Consider the following 8,296-nt stretch of genomic DNA (forward strand, 5'->3'; position numbering starts at 1 on the left):
TTTTAAATCTTTTCTGTGAAATCTACCTTTGGGGTCACTTTGCAGGTCAATCTCCATTGATTAGGGAGATGGGTCCCTGTTTCACCCTGCCCCATGTCTCATTATTTTAGATTATTTGCTAAAAAAAAATGTGATCAATACAACAGACTCTTAGATTCTGTCATATTCCTCAAAGAGTGTTATTTTTGCAGACAATCAACTTGGTTGAACTTAAACTCCAAGTCTAGCCTCCCCAGTGTTGGGCAGTAGTTGAAATACCTATTGAGATTTTTTTTTAGCCTTATGTGTGCTGTTTGGAAGGTGCTCTATACCTGTGCATATCAGGGATTGGCAAGAGATTCAACCCTGAATCAGCAAAGCATATACACAGCAAGTTTATATAAAGCATCTGGGGTTCCACCACCCCAATATCCTTTCTAGGATTTCTCCCTCACTTTTCAGATGCACCATCATTTTGAACTCTGGTCTCTTCTTTAAGCAAGACTATAGGTTTGTTACTCCAGTTTTAGCTATCCCCTTGTGTCACTAACTGGGGCATTCCCTCAGGCTAAAAGTCATTAATGTGGAAACTTATCCACTGCTATTCCCCTCTTTCAGCTGCAAATCTTACTTCAGTTTTTGTAACTCTTAAATGTCACCTTGTAATTTAAAACATTTTTTCCCGGGGTTTTTAATCTGCAGAACTGTCCCAATGGGAACAAATTAGCCATTATCTTTATCAGCTGCTCTAAAAATTCTGGTCTCAAAATGCATTTACACTCTTTAAAAAAAAAAAAAAAGACTAATCCATATTTACCATGTTAGAAATTAAAAGCACAAAATTTTTAAATATTTTAATTGGATTAAATGGCAGTAAGAACCCATTACATGTTAGTATAACACATTCCCCCCCAAAAAAACAATTATTTTCAAAAACAAGTGAGAAAAGTGGAACTGGTTTAAATTTTGCAACCCTCTTTAACACCTAGCTTTAAAAAATTCAGTTCTTGGAACTGAACACAGCCTTGTGCATGTTAAGCAGAAGCCGGGTATAATGGCACATGCCTGTAATTCCACTGACTTGGGAGGCTGAGGCAGGAGAATCACAAGTTCAAAGTCAGTCTTAGCAACTCTGTGAGGCCCTAAGCAACTTAGTGAGACCCTGTCACAAAATTAAAAATAAAAAGGGCCGGGAATGTGGATGAGTTGTAAAGGGACTCTGGGTTCAATTCCAAGTACCAACCCCCAATACTGGGTTCCTCTTATTGGCTTTTGCATTCAGTGGGTTGCTGTGTGTTGTTTTGGTTCAAGTATACTGAAAATTTGATATTGCAAAAGGAAGATCATTATAGATACAATGAAAGGGTTTCAGTACCACCAAAGATCTTTGGACCACACTTTGAGAACTGATAGCCTATACATTTATTTTTAATCCTATGAGGTAGAACAGCTAAATTTTGTAACTGAGGAACTTTAAGATCAGAAAAGGCAGGAAAGGTACACAAAGTCAGAAAACTATTAAGTAAGGTTAATGGTAGTTCACGTTCTGACTTTTTAAATCCAGTGCATTTTCTCCATACCCCCCATTCAGAACTTTAAACCTTTATACTGATAGCAGATTTTTCAATTATGTTGACTCAAATAAGCGGTAAATTTTCCAAGTTTATAAAATGAAATAAATTCAGAACTGTTAAAAAGATACATGTGTATGTGTATACACATATACATATATATAATACATATATATATATATATATATATATATATATATATATATAGCTCAGTGTTAGACTGTATGCTTAGCATATGTGAGGTCCTGGGTTCAATCTCCAGAGCACGTGCATGCACATGCATACACACAAATACATACACACACACACATACATACATACACATACCTTACACACATAACAGGTTCATCCAAGTTGGCTTGCATAAAAGATATTTAATGTTTTAAGGCAACAGAGACAGATTTTATATCTAGCCAACAGTGCCAATCTACTGCAAAGTTATTAGAATATTTCCTAATACACCCTGCTATGTACTCTACCATTGAGCTATACTTTAGTCCTAGTTGGTTTTTTTGTTTTGTTTTTTTCCTTTTGGCCCTGGAGAGTGCATACTGGGCAAGCACTCTACCCCAGTCCTTTTTTAAGTTTTTTTTTTTTTTTTTTTTTTTTTTTTTTTGAGACAGGGTCTCACAAAACTCCCAGGATGACCTTCAATTTTCAACCCTCCTGCCTCAGCCTCCCAAACAGCTGGAATTGCAGACATGCACATCATGCCTAGATCCTAGTTAGGCTTGTTAAATAGACTTTGTTCATCATTTCTCTGTAATCCATTTTACTCTCTCTGATATAAAAAATAACCAGTTTCTCAAGTATACAGAAAGATTTTAGAAGTTACATTTAAGAATTTTTGGTTGAAGTTTTAAGGTGCGAGAGAAGATGCAGAAAAATACTTTATCTGTTTATTATATTTATAAATACTAGAAACAATAAGAGTACCTCATTTTAAAGTTTTATATGCTATGCAAAGTGGCCCATGCCTGTAATCCCAGGAAATTGTTAAGGTAGGGAAATGCAAGTTGGAGTCAGCCTTGGCAACTTAGCAAGACCCTGTCTCAAGATAAAAAGTAAAAAGGGAAGGGGATGTAGCTCAGTAGTAAAGTGCCCCTTGGTTCAATCTCCAATACTGCAAATAAATAAATAAATAAAGCTTTGTTATCAAAGTAATTAAAAGTAGCGGGAGAATTAACATGATATTTAAGAAACTACAAAAACCTATTTACTTTCTAAACTAGTTAACTCAGGATTAGTTCAAACTAAGATAAGCAAGTTTAACACTACGTGTTAGTTTAATTAAAAGTCAGCTTGAGGGCTGAAGTTGTGGCTCTGTGGTAGAGTGCTTGCTTGGCATGTGTGAGGCACTGGGTTCAATCCATAGCACCACATAAAAATAAATAAATAAAATAAAGGTATTGTGTCCATCTACAACAAAATATATTTTTTTAAAAATTAGCCTGATATTAAATTTTTTTTAATTTAGAAAAATTATGGCACTCTCATCTCTATAGTAGCCAGAATAAGATCCCAGACCATACAACTCCTAATTCTCCCAGGCTGTACAATCCTTAATAAAAAAGGAATAAAGGATTAAGACATCTGTTTCTGAAAGAAAACAGTTTTACTTCTGTAGGTCTCTATCACTGAGACTTTATTAATATCATTGAGATAAGAAGACAGGAAAGTTGGGAGAGAAAATTATAGCTTTTTTGAGCTCCTTATTCATGGCTATAAATATAAATGTAAAAACAAAATATTCCAAGTGCTACATGATAAAAGACTTTCCACAATGATTTTAACTTTTTAATAGAACTTTTAAGATGATGATAGAGGTGTGACATTTGATTACCCAGAAAATCAAAGAATAGGGCTGGGGGTGTGGCTCAGTGGTAGAGCGCTTGCTTAACATGCACAAGGCCGTGTTCAATTCCCAGCACTGAAAAAAAGAAGGAAAAAAAAAAAAAGGTATGGAAATTAGAAATTATTTTATCCTGAAACAATGGTTCTTATCACTAACTATAACATATTCTATACAGAGTCACACTGATGCCAGAGATCCAGGCCAGACTACCCAAACAATTCCTGGGGGTGAGGCACAGGTCCTTTTTTTAAAAGAAGCTCCCAGGAGTCTCATATGACACACAGTTAACCATTGACTTAGAGTACATAGAACCAAGAAAGTACTTCATACTCTAAAATTGCACTGACATTTAAGAGACTACCAAAATCTTACTTACTTTTTAGATTATAGTAACTCTGGATTAAGTAAGATGGACAATTTTATAATAGTTACTTATAAGAAACAATCTTGGATTAAAGTATGGAAATGATACTGATTACGTTAAATGAACCGTTATTCTAGTTGCAACTTTAAAAAAAAAATCGGCCAAAATAAGAAATAAAAGAGCTCCAAAACTAGTAGGGTGGTTAGGGAAGGGAAAGAAGAAGAATACATTATTTTCTGATTTCTTTTTAAAAAGTATTTGGAGAGTCAGGCATGGTGCACTCCTATAATCCCAGTGACTTGGGAGGCTGAGGCAGGAGGATTCAAGTTTGAGGCCAGACTCAGCAATTTAGCAAGACCCTGTCCCAAAACAAAAAAAAAAAAAACAAAAAGTGTTGGGGATGTAGTTTAGTAAAGCACTTCTAGTACCAAAGGGGGGACACACTAGAAATGTCTCATATTCCATTACATTTACTTTCATAATATCTACAAATGATATAGAAATTTCAAATTTGAAAATGTTGTCTGAGGTAAATTCTGCTGTAAATTCTTGATATCGGTTTATGAAAATCCATAGAGAATGTTAAAGAGGAGAAATAGACATGGTTGATGATAAAGAGCAGTTATGCTCTAGAAACCTTTAACAGAACAGGGAAATGTCCGTTTGGGGCCTCCTGCCAATTGGCAGACACAGCCAGCCCTCTCCACCTCTAACCCCCATCTAACCAACATTGTGGGATGCCTGATAAAACCACAACATTACGCCAAAAACAATGCTAACAGCAGGGAGTACAAACTGCTAATGGACCTTTAAAAAAAAAAATCAGAACCCTGTGAAAAGAATTCTTCTTAGCCCATTAAAAAAATAAATAAAAATAAAAACATAAAAACAGTTTCTGACAGAAAAAAAAGTTCCTCAAAGAACAGTAGAAAGTTGGAAAAGGACAATGTTAGTACAGACCTAGAATATAATACAGACAAGAATGATTATAACTTCTGAATGTAAGTGAATCAAAACTTCCTTAGCCCGGAATTACAGTTCCATGAACACATAACCCACATAACCATGAAACCGTTTGCTAAAATTGCCTAGTTTTCCAGAAGTAATAAAACATCCATGTATAATTGATTTGTAACTAGGGAAAAGCTGAATTAGAAAAATTTCAAAAATAACTGACTTCTAACACTATAAACACTTTTTCCTCCAAATAAGACCAAGAAAAAAGAAAAAAATGAAATTCCTAATAGTAAAGAGAAAGCAGAATGTAAATAAAATCAATTAATAATCCTGAAACTGCTTGCTTCTAACACTTTTTTTCTTCCTCTACTCTCCCTAAGCAGGTTTAAGGAGCAACATCTTTCCTTTTCTAGGAAGAATAATACTATCCTGGTTATTTCCTATAGCTACTATTAGTATACTACTATATGCAAGGCCTTATGCTAGTGCTCCATATTCTGTCTTAATCCTGTGACTACTGTTTATTATTTTCATTTCCATTTTAGAGATGAGGAAAAATTTAAACTTAGGATACATAACTATGGAATAGTATAACATGGAGATCAAAAAAGGCAGGTCTTGGGCTGGGGTTGTAATTCAGAGGTATAGCACTTGCCTAGCATGTGTAACGCACTGGGTTCAATCCTCAGCACCAAGTAAAAAATAAATAAAAGTTAAAAAAAGAAAAAAAGGCAGGTCTGACTTCATAGCCTATGCTAGTCATTATAAACTGGAACAGTATTTGTTAGATCTCTCCTCTCAAAGGACTGACATTCACATGCTCTGTAGAATAAAACAGAAAGGGAGCACAGGAAGTGGTATAGAAGTACCTTATAATTTAGATAAGAGCACCTGCACTGCTTTTTTAAATCTTCAATCATTTAAGACCCCCACTCTTTTCTGGTCTGATATTACTAAGATGGACAACATGGTCAAGTACCACCTACAGACCACAGCAAATAAATCACTTTGGTTCAGTGGTAGGGAGGGCATTATGCAATATTTCCCAGCACAGCCCTGGCCAGGATTATTTTACAGCCAAGGCACTTGGGCCCCTCCTCCCCAGCTAGACAGCCTGGCTCCTGCGCATTCCCCTCAGGAGATAGGGTGGAAGCACATAGCTCCACTTTCTGAGGCATAGAGGGCAGCTGAAAGTCCTGCTTGGCCTCTCTGGGCAACCACAGGCGCCAATAAATCAGCCACAGGCAATTCTCTCATCCCCTTCCTGGCTTGAATTGGGAGCAAGATATAATGCAAAATAGTAAAGACTAGACTTGGAAGATAAGGGATCCGGGCTGAAATTCCTCTGCAAATGACTTTATCACAGAGTCAGGTAAATCTGAGCCCATTTCCTCAGACTTGTAACACATTTGTAACACGGAGACAGTATTTTCTTCTTTATGGGAAGAATTCAGAATTCATCTATGAAAGCAGCTGCTATGGGACCTGACCCACTGGTGCAGTAGTGCACACCTGTAATCCCAACATCTTGTTAGGCTGAGGCAGGAGGATCACAACTTCAAAGCCAGCCTCAGCAAAAGCGAGGCGCTAAGCAACTCAGTGAGACCCCGTCTCTAAATAAAACATAAAACAGGGCTAAACCTAACTTGAGCAGGATCCATCTCAGCTATACCCAAGAAAGACATTCAGGACAGAACTAGGATACAGCAGGTAAGGTGGGGCCCCTTCCAACTTTCTTGCCTAATATTTTGTTGCCTCTTGATTTCATCCATCAGAACTAATCTATTTCATGTCATGAGTATTCTGTTCCATAATGGATTCACAGTTTATCCAGACTCCTAGACTTTGATGCCCTAACCTAAGGAACCAACCCATGCCACAAAGTTGTAGTTCTTGCAGAGAATACGGCTGAAGCATTTAAAAAAAATTTTTTTTTTTATTTTTGGTGGGAGATATTGGGGTCGAAGAAGGAGCTTTTGGCCCCAAAGCACATCATCTGCTGCCTATTCCACGTAGAAACAGTGTCATCCCCACTACTGCAGAACCATCACACACTGACCAAGACTGATTTCTCAACAAACCTGAGAAATCCTGCAAGCCAAGTGTAATCACCTCTGGTAGATACATTTTCCACAGAGCGAGTTAAACTGGCACAGCAGTTCTGGCACAGTGGAGGATGCAATGACCAAGAAGTCTGCAGCTCCAAAGTCTAGTTGAGAGGTGGAGGCCCTAGATCAAGCACATCAAGCAACACCATGCCCTTTAAGCTTGGTGTCCTTCTCGGCTGTACCTGTTTTTTATTTTGTTGCACTGGGGATGGAACCCAGAGCCTCAAGCATGCCAGGCAAGAGCTCTACCTCTGAGCAACATCCCCAGTCCTGAACTGAGTTTTATGTAAGGTCCCTCTCGGCTCAAAAGTTTGATATTATAAAATATCCTTCACATACATGACAGAATTCTGAGAGAATCAACACTTATGCAAAAATGACTTGAATCTCAAGAGAAAGAATACCAAATTTAATCCCTTGTAAGGGAATGCAAACGTTAATTTATAAAACTCATTAGCTACTGCCAGGTCCTAGGTACAACGCTATGCGTTGCCCAACTGACAAGCACTTGATTTCTCCAAATATGTGCCAGGGAGGCGCTGATAAGATGGGGCCAACTTCAAAAAGAAAAACTGAATTTGCTTAGAATGATGTAAACATTTGAAAAAAAAGAGGAATTACTGGGATTTGGGAGCTAGTTTCCTGCCCTTGAAACTCGGTGCTCACAAACTACGATGGGGAGGGGGCACTGGCCGCTGCGTCCTCACAGGCTGCACCTGCAGACCCTCCCGCTAGTAAGAGAAGTGTGCCCAGCCGCCGGGGGGAGGCGTCAGGAGCATCGGGGCTTCTGGCGCAGGGTCGCACCCAAGCCCGCAGCAGGGAGGGCTCAATGCCTTCGCGGCGCCCGCAAGCCACACCCGCCTGCGTCAGGCCCCGGCGGTCGGCATCGAGGGGCAGCTCTGGTCATCTACCCAGAGCTGATTCAGGTTGCCATTTTCCTCCAGCACCCTAACACCTCAAACAGACCAAAAACACCCCTCTCCCCAGCTACTTGCATCTGTCTCGCGGCCGGTGCAGTTGCAGCCACAACACCGGGTGGCTAGCGGCGGTAGGGACTGAACACCGAGCAGCCCACATGGGCTGGGCCACGACGCTTACCCAGAGGCCGCCGCGGCGGCGGGCTGGTTCCTCTGTGCGGGAGGGGCGGGCTCCCGCGCCGCGCACGGCACGCGGAAGCGCCGGGTCACGCACCCGGCGCCTCGCTCTCGCGCGGCTTCCCGCGTCGCTCGCCGCGCGATGGGCCCACGTGACCGTGCGCCTAGTATCGGGGAACCAGCGGCGATGGGGCCGAGTGTGCGTGCTTGCGTGCGTACGTGCGCGCCCGCCCGCCTAAGTGGCCAGACAGCGGTCGGCCCGCGCTCTGGATGCAGTCACGGTCCCCAGTTCTGACTCTCTTAGCGGAAGCGTGGGGCTAAAACCTGGGCGTCACAGGCTCCCCACATACAACCGCGTGACCTGGGGA

At 40.2% G+C, this 8,296-nt stretch overlaps 1 protein-coding gene across 1 annotated transcript in view; it reads right to left on the bottom strand.

Annotated features, from left to right (window-relative positions):
• Nucleotides 1-8,187, bottom strand: part of Zbtb25 (zinc finger and BTB domain containing 25) — a 157,305-nt gene extending 149,118 nt beyond the window's left edge. Inside the window, exon 1 of the mRNA XM_047541820.1 lies at nt 7,933-8,187. The gene's annotated coding sequence lies outside the window, so the exon portion shown is untranslated. The remainder of the gene's footprint in view (nt 1-7,932) is intronic.
• Between the last annotated feature and the right edge of the window lie 109 nt (nt 8,188-8,296).

Source organism: Sciurus carolinensis, chromosome 2 (genome assembly GCF_902686445.1).
Source record: "Sciurus carolinensis chromosome 2, mSciCar1.2, whole genome shotgun sequence".
Lineage (NCBI taxonomy): Eukaryota > Metazoa > Chordata > Mammalia > Rodentia > Sciuridae > Sciurus > Sciurus carolinensis.